Source organism: Crinia signifera, chromosome 19 (assembly GCF_055691185.1).
Source record: "Crinia signifera chromosome 19, ASM5569118v1, whole genome shotgun sequence".
NCBI classification, from domain to species: Eukaryota; Metazoa; Chordata; class Amphibia; order Anura; family Myobatrachidae; genus Crinia; species Crinia signifera.
In genome coordinates this window covers 75,280,355-75,292,899 of record NC_139226.1, presented here as the reverse complement: position 1 = coordinate 75,292,899, position 12,545 = coordinate 75,280,355, and the positions used below count along the sequence as shown (strand labels likewise).

At 44.4% G+C, this 12,545-nt stretch overlaps 1 long non-coding RNA gene across 1 annotated transcript; it reads right to left on the bottom strand.

The window, feature by feature from the left end:
- Window positions 1–5,397: 5,397 nt before the first annotated feature.
- LOC146041879 (uncharacterized) lies at window positions 5,398–6,264 on the bottom strand. Its single transcript, XR_014463649.1, has 3 exons — window positions 6,247–6,264; window positions 6,084–6,148; window positions 5,398–5,648 (listed from the first exon to the last, which is right to left on the bottom strand). It is a non-coding gene; the product is annotated as an uncharacterized LOC146041879 (long non-coding RNA).
- Window positions 6,265–12,545: the final 6,281 nt, after the last annotated feature.

The following is a 12,545-nucleotide window of genomic DNA, read 5'->3' as shown; positions in this document are numbered from 1 at the left end:
TGCCACTGAATTACACACAATAAAAATTGGAATATAATCAAATAAAACGTCACATAAAAGAACCATAAACATCAGCATGTATTTTGAACTAGTTGTGGTAGCTGGCTAGCTTTAGTTGTTGTGAATATACTACAAAAACTCACTTTCCTCTGCACATTTCAATTGTCAAGGGCTATTTTCAGGTCAAAGAATAATTTAAAGTTTTATTTAACGTACCTAATCTGCGTACATATACATTTCCTCCACAGGGAACCCCTACAACATCAGTGCTAATGTGTACTGACTTCCTGATGTCCCCAGGGAAACATAAGGAGATTATTTCTAAGAGCTCTCACTCAGGATAAAGCTACACACTGTTCTCTTCTTAAACTTTGCCTTTTCCTCAGTCATTTATTTGATATTATGTATATTTTGACATATTTTTACCTAGGTGAATAATATGTTTGAATGGTGACAGTACCACAAGCCATGAAATGTAGTATTATAAGTATGTAACATTGACTGCAATTTAAATTGTAACTCTTTTGACATATATTATCTTCTTGGTTTCTCTGAGGCTTTTATTTCCTGTAAACTAGAAAGAAAATGCCTTTATACATTTACCTTAAATGTACTTCCAAAGAAGGTTTCTTTATTGTTAAATAATGCACAATTAACATGTTTCTAACCAAAATTCTTAAATATATTGTGTTGTGTAATATTTTGGCACTTTATACTAATAAATAATAGAAAATATAGTAATAGAAAATGTCATTTAACAAAGAGGTAATTTTTATACTGTATGTATTGTAAAATATCAATAAGTTTTCCTGTCTGTGTATTATTTTCTGTAGTTATTGCTAACATGCATGGATATAAATGGGCTGCACTTTGAATACTGCATTTTGTACCAAAGTTTAGGTGCAGTCTTCAATAAGAAGCCCTCAACTCATTGTTTTTGTCCCCCCCCCTCCCCCGTACCAAACTCAGAAATCCATTCTTTCTCTGTAAAATACACAAGTGTATATATTTCAATAAGTATGTTTGTAGATACAGAAATAGATGCACATACTGTAGATACTGTTCCCGGTCCTATATCGAGAAACGTACAGTAGGGTGTATCTGAATTTATTGTTTGCGGCCAATGTTGAGTACCTCTCTCATTATTTACAGTATACTGTATGTGGGATTACAAGTGTTTGAAGAACATTGCGTGTGTGTGTGTATACACACCTGGGTTATACTTATTCTTCATATAAGTGGCACTGCTACTGTGGTCATTTTGTGTAAAGGGCCTCACTACTGTGGAAATTGTGTATAAGGGACACCATTGTGTAGCATAACATGAATAAGGGCTAATACTTTGTAGCATAACATGAATAAGTGGCACTACTGTGTGATGTAAGATGAATACGGGGCATTACTGTGTGACATAATGTGAATAAGGGGCTCTACTATGTTATATGATAGTGCATATGCACAAGCATAGTAAATACTACATTCTTTTTCTTTTGCAGATACAGGTGCAGTCATACACTGAATGCAGGCATACCGCATATCATTCAGAAGCTGTGCACTGTATGCACTTCATTTTGCCAAAAAAAGGCCCATTTTATGGAAAAAGTCATCCCTTCTTCAATAGCATCACCCCCAAGCAACACCCACGCCCCTCCTTCACTAACAACTCCCCCAAGCAGCACTCACACCCCTCCTTCACTCACTAATAACTACCAACCCTCTGTCACAAAAATCCTCAGACCACTCAGAAAAGTAGTATAAGTATATCCACCTACCTCCAGTATTCAATCACTGTTGTGGATCAGGGGCTGCTGTGTACACCTCCCACAGCCAAAAGAAAGTGTGTACAGTTGCATGTAAGAAGGGGAACCAGATAAAACGTTAATATGTTAGTATGAAAACATATCTCCCATGGTAGCCCAGAGGTGACCTACCTGCTACTGATGACCTACCTGCTACTGCAGCAGTCATGTACTGTAACCATCAGTTGCCCTACATAAAAATATTACCTGTACCTTCAATAAATATATAAGGAAAGGTGTCAGCAGCTGATTAACACTAAGGGCAGTATTCAATGAAAAAAATTCTCTGTGCATGGCGAGAGATTTTTTTCTCTCGCCATGCACTCTCCCTTTTCCGGAGCCTCCTGCTCCCATTATTCAATGTATTTAAAACTCGCCGCCACTCGCGGCGAGTCTTAACCCCTGCAGCGGACGAGCGTCCGCGGCAGGGAGCTTTCAGGGAGCCGGGGGACGGAAGCAGCCAGAGAGATTAAAGTCTCCCTGGCTGCTCCAGAGGAATGTGGAGGGGAGGAGGGCTCCCTAGGACCCAGGCAGCACAGGCTGCCCCCCCCCCCTCCTATAGCCAGCGGGGGACCCAGTATTCACTGCACCCGATCGTGCATATTAACGATCGGGTGCAGTGAATATATGAATATCTAATGAGTGGCTCGAGCGCTCCGGCCCCCTGCTGGCTGCACTGTGTAAAAAAATAAAAAAAAAATTCAAATAAATATGGTTTTTTAAATTAAATATATATTCATGTGCTATAAGCACATGAATAAAAATAACATGCCCCTTCACAGAAAAAAAAACCTGATTTTTTGACACCAAAATTAAAAAAAAAAAGGTTTTAGTTTAAAAGTTCACATTCCAGCTCTCCATCAAAAGATGGAGAATTTCTACACGGAGAGAGACGGCGAAAATCACTTAGAAAGACGGCGAATATTTCACATTGAATAGGGTGGTTCACTTTTGGAGAGCAAAATGCTCCGTCCAAGGCGAAAAAAGCAAAAATTCTCCATAAAGCACAGAGAATTTTTCTCATTGAATACTGCCCTAAATATATTTGAGATTAAGGGTGACATTCTATGGGCTGAGAGAAAAGCGCATATATTTTTCGCACTCCACATCGCCGCTCTTCGCACTTTCAGAAATCGCATTTTTTAGTCATAATTCGCATATTTAATGGGATGAGCATTAGAGGCTAAAATGTGCGATGTAGTGTGATTTGCGGCGAATTGATGTGAAATTATGTCACTAAAAAGTGTGATTTTTTCCGCCGGTCATGTGCGAATTTTAGACCAACCGGAGTGCGATTTACAAGACTATCTCCACATGCCAAATTACCCCCTAACCTATTGGCCCACCTAGGTCCCCTCTATTATGCATCACACCCCCTATATAAAGGGGCATTGGTGCCATTTCACTCTTTGATAGGAAGTAAGGAGCATGGAGAGGAGCAGTGGCAGTGTGAGAAGAGGAAGAGGTGTTGGTGGCAGAGTGAGGAGTGGCAGAGGGGCCAGTGGCAGAGGGAGCAGTGGCAGTGTGACCAGAGGAAGAGGGGCCAGTGGCAGAGGGAGCAGTGGCAGCAGCCAGGCAAGAGGAGCCAGTGGGAGAGGCAGCAGAGGACTGGTGAGGTCGACCTCCATTACAGGGAGTGGCAGCAGTGTGGCAGCCACCATGGCCACTGCAAGGGCAGCCCCAGACCAGGCCCTGGCGGACCAGGCCCAGCAGAAGGAGGTGGAGGATCCGCTGGCATCCCCATCCTGTAGCCAGGACCTTGCCCATACCCCACAGCAGCTGCAGGAGGGCCACATGTCCGAGATGGAGGAAGATGGAGGTGAGGAGGAGGAGGAAGACACTGGCATAGAGGAGTATTTTGACATGCATGTGGAAGATATAGAGGATGAGGAGGCGGGTGAAGCTGGCCGCACCAAAAGTGGGAGAAAGGTCCGATTCAGTTATGAGGAGAATGTGGCGCTTGTCCGGGCCATCATACCCCTGTATGACCGCTTACTGGGGAAAAACCAGCACAAGACCACCTCACATCGTAAACGTGGTATGTGGAAGGACATCACCCAGGCGGTCAACGCTGTCAGTCACCGCAAGAGGCTAATCAAAAACATTAAAAAGCGGTTTAACGACATCAAGCGGCAGCTGAAAAAGAAAATGGCCATGGAGATGGAGGAGGCCACCAAGACTGGCGGAGGAAGCCCCACCACAATATCCTATACATCATATGAGGTGAAGCTCCAAAGAGTTATCCCCCCTGAGGTCCTGCCTGGGATGCACATTGCGGATACCGATAGGCCGGCAAGCCCACCCCGAGCTGGTAAGTGTCACCACATGCAATATGAAACATACATGCCAATGTATTTAAACTGCAATGTTATTTTGTATTGTTATACTAATTAATGTGGTGCTGTGGAACTACATAGCCCAGCAAGGTCTGTCAATGACAATAGTTTACACCTACTTTAAAAATGATCAGAATGCTGGGCCTTGTAGTTCCACAACTGCACATCTATTGTAACACTGTAACATTTTTTCTAGCAGCTTCATATGTATGTGGCCCAAAAACATTGGTGTACTGGTGGTTTAGCAGTCACGCCTACATACCACAGATTTGCCAACAGTTGTAATGTGTCAAGCAGTGTTTTAATTTTTTTGCCTGACTAAAGGTGCAAAACATCAATGTAAAAATACGAATAGTAAATAATATAGCCCTAAACCAAAGGTAAATTTGTCCATTATTGTAATTTATTTGATGATTTTGCACAAAAGCATCTCCATTGCTCGATACATAAAGTCTGCCGATCTTTCCTTTCACAGATTGTCCGTCCCGAAGTGATCAAGCATCCAAGAAAAGAAGCTCCGATGGTGCCGCATCTGTGGAAGCAGGTAAATGTTCAAACCTCAGGCCATTACACATACAGTACACACACCCATGTCACATAAAATAATAAATCACATTACAATCATCTCCAGCTGCTACATTGCAACGGACATGAATGTAATGTGGCCTAGCCATGTCAATGAAGATTATTGTCAATGTTTCATGCAGGATCGGGGTCCATTTGTAAGTACATAGTACCCCTAGGTATGGGTGTCTACCATCTCAGACCCTATCCAAAACAGTACTGATGACAGAAAGGACAATATATGCATCTGTACTTACCTCTTCCTCTGTATCCACAGGTACTGTACAACTAGGACAACAATCCACAGAATCCTCTGATATGCCGGTGGATGACATAGAGATAATTCTGGAACCAGTGGACACATTTGCGGCTGAGGAGGAAATAAACACATCATCACAGAGTGATCTTCCACCAAGTGGGGTGACTCCAAACCCACCCCCACCCAGAAATACTCCCCCTACAGCTGCTTCTGCTGCCCAAGTAGCTACCTCCTTGGTACATTTCAAGGACAAACAACTAGAATTTATGGCCTCCCAAAGTCTGGAAATGGGCAACATTAAGGGGTACATGCGTGACACCTTTCTACAGTTGAGAAAATTGTCTAGGAGTGTACGGGTTGGTGTAGGCACTCAGGTGCGTATGGCAAATAGCATAGACACCCGTCTTGCTGAACTTAGTTCTGCTATAAGGGAGCAGAATATCCATATTGGCAGCCTTGCACAAAGTATTCATTCAATTAGTCAATCGTGTACTGCGCAGACCAATGCGTTGATCGCTATGCAGGCACAAATCCATCAAATGGAGGTGTCAGGTGTCATAGGTGCAACTACATCTACAATTAGTAGTGTATCTAGCACACCAGTAAGTGGCTCACCAACTTCCCCACCCCGTCGGAGTATTAGGACCCGGGGTGGCGTGTGCGCAGGGTCAAGAGGTGGTAGTGCGCGGCCTGATTGAGGGAAAAAATAATTATTTAACATAAAATAAATTGATAATGCATGTACTATGCTTGAATTTTTGTCACATTAATACACATTTCTATTGTTTGCGACTGACAAATGCAGGTTATGTATGACATAATATACTGTAGTAAAAATGTCACAACGCATACCATTTTGTCTGTGTGTTATTCTTCAAACATTTGTTGTGTGATCTGTTCCATAATGTAATGATATATGGGCAAGGTATTGGTGGAAGATGCTGTTGTCTCAAATCTGGCCCGTCCGAGGTTGTGGAACTACATATTTCAGCAAGCTGTGGCAGTCATGTTTTGAGCTGTCATGCTTACAGTGTGTCAGGGCATGCTAGCCCATGTAGTTCCACAACAACAGGTGAGCCATAGTTGATTGCAAAAAAATCACATACATGTTGTTAATATACTTACAAGGTTTTTTACAGCAAGGGATAGGTCTGCACCACCAACTGTACCCTTGGACTGTGTCTATTGGGCTAAATGTGGGGGCAAAAAGATGTTAGTGATAAATGTAATGTAGGTGAGTTCACTTCCAGCAAAGGTACATGTAGGAATAGAGGGCACATGTGCTTACCAGAAAAGTAGTGCCTGATGATATCTGTACGCACCAGATTCCCCCTCTGCATACCCCTCACTACCCGAGGTGTGGTAGGTTGGGCTTCCTGCACGACTGCTGCATGATCCTCCTCCACATAGGCTGGTTGGTATAGAGCTATGTTGTGTAACATGCAGCAAGCCTGGACAATAATCACTACTTTTGCAGGGTGGTAAAGCAGCAAACCAGATGACCGGTCCAAACACCGGAATCTACTTTTCAACACTCCAAACGTACACTCCACCACATTGTGGGTTGCAATATGGGCTTCATTATACCGGTGCTGTGCAGGGCCATCAGGGGTTCGCAAAGGTGTCATTAGCCAGGAAAGACACCCATATCCTGAGTCACCTAAACCAAAAAAAGGAAGTTATTGCCTTATATGGTAAGGTATGTGCAGTGGGCAAATAGTATTTACTTGGACAAGAGTAGTAGGCTGGTGAAAATTGAAACACACACACATATTTAAGCAGGTACAAATATGAATAGAGAGGGTAATATGTAAAAATGTACTTACCAAGTAGCCAGCCCTCTGGCATTTGGTGTTGCATGGCAGTTCCCAGGAAGCCTGCAACCACACTTAGGATTTTGAGATGAGCATCACATACAACCTGCATGTTCAGGGAGTGCCGCCCACGTCTATTGACATAGACGTGGCCTCGCATGTGCGGTGCCCTAATCCCAATGTGTGTGCAGTCTATAGCTCCCAGCACATGAGGGAATGCTGAGAGTCTATAGAAAGCAACCTTGTGTTCCTGCCACTCTGAACTGGGGAATCTGATGTATGTCCGCCACAACTTCTTTAAAGCAAGTAACACTTGAGTAAAATGCTTTGAGAGAGTGGCTTGTGATACCCCCAAGGACCATGAGGTCACAGACTGAGTGGAGCCAGTGGCCAAATAGTAGAGGGTACACATTAATTTCTGCATAGACACTGCATAGTTGCCCCCCCCCCCCCCAAAGGGTCCAAATCATCTCTCACCTGCTCATATAAGTTCAACAAGTTATTGCGGTTTAGCCTAAACATCCCCACAACCTGTTGATCCGAGAGAAAGTCCAGGTACAGCCTAGCACGATACATACGTGGGGTACGCACTATTTGGGGTGGTACCTGGTTCTGGTGCGCAGCTTCCTCCCTCCTGCCCAGCTCCTCAAAATGGGCCAAATCCAAAATGAGCAACTCAAATCCACTCTGCACAATCTCCATGTCTCAAATCCTCACAGGTGTCCTTAATGATGTGGGGGTATATGTAGGAGTGTTTGTGAGTGAAATTAAGGACACCTGTGATGACATTAACCATGTGTGCACTTGACCAAATTGAGTTCTGGGCCAAATCGCCCAACAGAACCTGGTCTGAAAAAATGGCGATTATTAGACACCTTAAAAGTGCGATTTGCGAAATCCCATTCCATTAAATAAGCGAATTGTATACTTTTCTATTGGAAAACATCTGGATGCGATAAAAGTGCGAATTTTTACCGCACTTTCAGTACGTATGACTTATCGCACAAAATATGCAATTTAGGGACCTTTTCGCATCAGATTAAATCTGCAATTTCACGGAAAAATGCGAATTAGCCGTTTTTTGTAGTAAAATTTGCCAAAAAACACAACTCTCATTCCATAGAATGTCACCCTAAGAACCTCATTCGGAGTTAAATGTAGGACTACACTTTTGGCAGACACAAGAAAATGCTTCTATGCACTTATGTTCCTGTTGGCTTGAATCTCATCACATTTTTTTTTTTTTAAATCAGTATCAACATTTTCACAAGTACACATTTACCATAGTTAGTGCACTGCAATTATGTTTGCTGAGGCCTATTGAAATATCAGTCTGTATTAATAATGAGTCTGGAATGCAGTGAAGTTAATTGGAAATATAGATGTAATTAGAACATCTAAATTAACCTCTTGAAATTACTGCAAAATTATTAGAATATTGGAAAACATTACAAATTTTCCTTTGTGTGGGTGGGTGTTTAGTATGGAGAAAACATATAATGGGATGTGAATTACACAAGGAACAGAAACAGAATATTTTTGTAACCTATGTCCTGAGTGTTCTGTCACATTCTGGAAGTGCAATCTGGCCTCTTGCATATGATAATTATGTAATGAAAGTTGGTATTTCTCTTTGGCCCAACACTGATTTACATAAATTATATTGTTCCTATAATGCTCATATAGGGCCTGATAAAAAAGAAAGCACAGGAGCAATGTTTGGCTTTGTCCATTTGTGAGTTTAGGTAACTGGTGTACATTTGTGTACATTTGTCAGGCTGAATGTGCAGGGGCTGAATGTAAGGAAAAAATGCAGAAAGCGGCTTAGAGCGCTAGCCAAGGCTGTTCTCTCAAGGCGAGCGGCTGCAATGAGGGACTAGTCAGGTCCCAAAATATTCGATATAGGAAGAAAAAGAAGAGTTATTGCAGCGCTCATAAATTTTAATGAGTCAACCAATTCATACAATATAAAGAAATATTTAATTCTATAACACTGAGGAATATGTACAATCAAAATGTAGTTAAAAAATGCAATAAAAAATTCTTGAAACCAATGTATGGACCTGTTATTATATAACCTGCTCTGGTGGGTCTCAACCTGGGGGGGAATATGAGGTAGCTGGAGTCCAATTTTAATCCCAATGGATCGCTGGAGGTGTCCCAGTCCACAATGGACTTACTGGCTTGTAGGGATCCTCTCTAAGGTGCGTACTCTGTAATGATGGGATGGATGCTCCATTTTGATAAGCCACTGTATTATTCCCAATCCAAGATTTTGTATGGGGCTCCTGTTGGTAAAGTGCACTGTGCCATATGTAAAGTGCTCCAGGTATTTTGAGAAGACTGTATAGAGTCCAGAGAAATAAGCAGGTGGTGGGCAGAATGTCCACAGCAGGTCCAACTTGATTACCAACGCGTGATGGTGCAAGAGATGAGTCACCCACTTTTAGTGCATACTGTAACACCAGTAAGTGCAGAGTCGACCCTAGCAAATGTAATGCCCTAGGCAAAATGTTTGTTGGTGCCCCCTTGCAGATAATTTCACCACTAAGCTACTTTTGAAAACTAGTTTCAGGGAGATTATAGTTGGTAGTAGAATTTTGCACAGCATGCCATTGAGGGGATGTGTCATGCTCCACCCAAAGGGCGTGTCTAGTTCCATATATAGAAAGATTGTGAAAAAAGATTGTGAACGTGGCACCTAGAAGCATGGGTGTGTACCAGCGGCGTAACTATAGTACCGCAGCCCCTGCCACCGCGTGGGGGGGTGGCGCTGTGCATGTGGGGGCGCCGGGCGCTGCGGTGCTATAGTTACACTCCCCCCCCAATCCCCCACAGACTTACCTATCTCGCTGGTCCCGGCGGCTCCGTTCTTCTGCTGAGGACCACCACAAAATGGCCGCCTCCATATAGCACACTGTTCTCTAAAACTGTCTGCTGTATGGGGCGGCCATTTTGTGGTGGTCCTCAGCAGAAGAACGGAGCCGCCGGGACCAGCGCGATAGGTAAGGCTGCGAGGGATTGGGGGGGGGGGGGGTTGCATGGGCGGTGGCGGGGGAGGGGGGGCACCCAAAACTAAGCTACGCCACTGGTGTGTACAGCTACATCTGAGAGGAATCTTTTAAAACTACTTATATCCAAATGTAGATGAGCTCCAAAGCAGTTAGTAGGTGCTACTATACTTGGTAAAGTGCTGGGAAAAGGTGCTGGTGATTCAATGTAAATTTATTTATCTCTCATTCCTTTTTTCCCCAAAAAATGTAACAGTGTAATGTGGGCTAGGTGAAATGAGGGAGATTGCTGGACTAATGAGGGAGAGAGGGAGATTGCTCCTCTTTCAGGTAGTCTCCTGCAGAATGCAGGAGGGTAGGCAACTATGACTAAGCTTAGGGTTATTATACTGCCGTCCGCTGTGAGCCCCTTCATTGCAGCAGGTGCCAGTGCAATACACCAGCTGCAAAACTATTTCCTCTGCCTCTGACCCAGTACAGCATCCATCACTCAGCAGCACAAATCACAGCAGCAGCCAGAAATACCCAACACCCCTCACCTGGTCAGCACATCACACCAGCATTCCTCACAGAAGTCACCTCAGCACCCCTCACTCATACATGCCGAGCTGAATTTAAACACTTTTACAAAACTTACACCCAACCACTCAAGAATCATAAAGAACACAGGCATATATATAGTGCCAAACTGGACTGAGCAGTATAAGAACACATGGACCACAGCGCTCTGTTAACCTGTTCATATTTTAGAAGCTTTTCCTTATGGCAATGGCTGTGAGAAGTATATGGAGGAGTGGTAGTGGTGGCAGGGGAGGCAGAGGGTGACAGCATGGGATGTGCAGGGATGTGCAGCGGCCACTTTTCGCGTTTTGGGTTTTTAGTTCTGATTACCTTCAGGTTTGGGGTTCTACTGGGTTTTGCCAAAACACCCCCTCAACGTTTTGGTTTTGGGGTTTTGGGTTCTGATTTTTTTTTTAAAAAAAGCATAAAAAACACTAAAATTACAGAATGTAGTTTTTTTTTTTTGCTCCTAAGCTATTATTAACCTCAATAGTATTCATCTCCACTCATTTCCAGTCTATTCTAAACACGTCACAATATTGTTTTTCGGCCAAAAGGTTGCACTGAAGTAGCTAGATAACTATGATAAGCGACACAAGTGGGTGGTACAAACACTGGACTCAGTGGCGTAACTAAGTTTTGGGCGCCCCCCCCCCCGCTGCCGCCCCGCCAAGCACTCCCAATCCCCCGCCGTCCATGCAAACCCCCCCAATCCCCCGCCGCCCCGCCGCCCATGCAAACCCCCCCCCCATCCCCTGCAGCCTTACCTATCGTGCTGGTCCCAGCGGCTCCGTTCTTCTTCTGCTGAGGACCACCACAAAATGGCCGCCCCCCATACAGCAGACAGTTTCAGAGAACTGTGTGCTATATGGGGGCGGCCATTTTGTGGTGGTCCTCAGCAGAAGAACGTAGCCGCCGGGACCAGCGACATAGGTAAGTCTGCGGGGGATTGGGGGGGTAACTATAGTACCGCAGCCCCCGGCGCCCCCACATGCACAGCGCACGGTGGCGGGGGCTGCGGTGCTATAGTTACGCCGCTGACTGGACTGATACAGCACACTTAGCATCACCCCTGGACTGATACGGCACACTTAGCATCACCCCTGGACTGATACAGGACACTTAATAGCACACCTGAACTGATATGGCACACTTAGCATCACACCTGGACTGATATGGCACACTTAGCATCACCCCAGGACTAATACAGCACACTTGGCAGCACCCCATGAATTATACGGCAGACTTGGCTCACCCCAGGAATTATTTGGCAGACTTGGCTCACTGATATGGCAAACTTAGCATCACCCCATGACTAATACAGCAGACTTGGCTTACCCAGGAATAACACGGCACAGATGGTTGCATCCCTGACATGATACAGCACACATGGAATTATACGGCACAGATGACGCAACCCCTGGACTGAAACACCACACATGGAATTATACGGCACACATGGAGACACTCTTGCAGTAAAAAGAAAAAAAATATTTTTTATTATTTTAATAAAAAAAATGGCAGCACCCCTGGATTGATACGGCAGACTTAGCAGCACCCTATGAATTATACAGTACACTTGACTCGCCCCGAGACTGATACGGCACACTTAGCAGCACCCCATGATTAATACGGCAGACTTGACTCACCCCTGGAATTATATGACACACTTAGCATCACCCATGGATTGATACAGCACACTTAGCAGCACCCTATGAATCATACAGAAGACTTGGCAGCAACCCATGAATTATATGACACACTTGGCTCACCCCAGGAATTATGCGTCACAAATGCGGGCACCCCTGACCTGATACAACACACATGGAATTATACGGCACAGATGGCGGCACCCCTGGACCATTGAATGATTTCTCAAGCACTCACAGATCAAAATCAGTCCCTGCTGACTTAAATCTGTGGCTCCCCTTTACGGGAAGAGGGTGGGCAACTGACATGCTGTGACGCTGGGTATTTCTATGGGCGCAACCCATCCACACTGTTGCATGCAAATGGGCTGGTGAATAATCATTTTGCTGTCCCCGTTCGCACTAAGCGGCTGCACATGTGCATAACCGTTTATGCGTATGCATAGTTGCCCAACATTGCTGACACTCCCAAATTACACCTAGTACATTATACACAGCCCCCCTCCCCCAAATTACATCCAGTACATTAAACACAGCCCCCCTCCCCTAAAT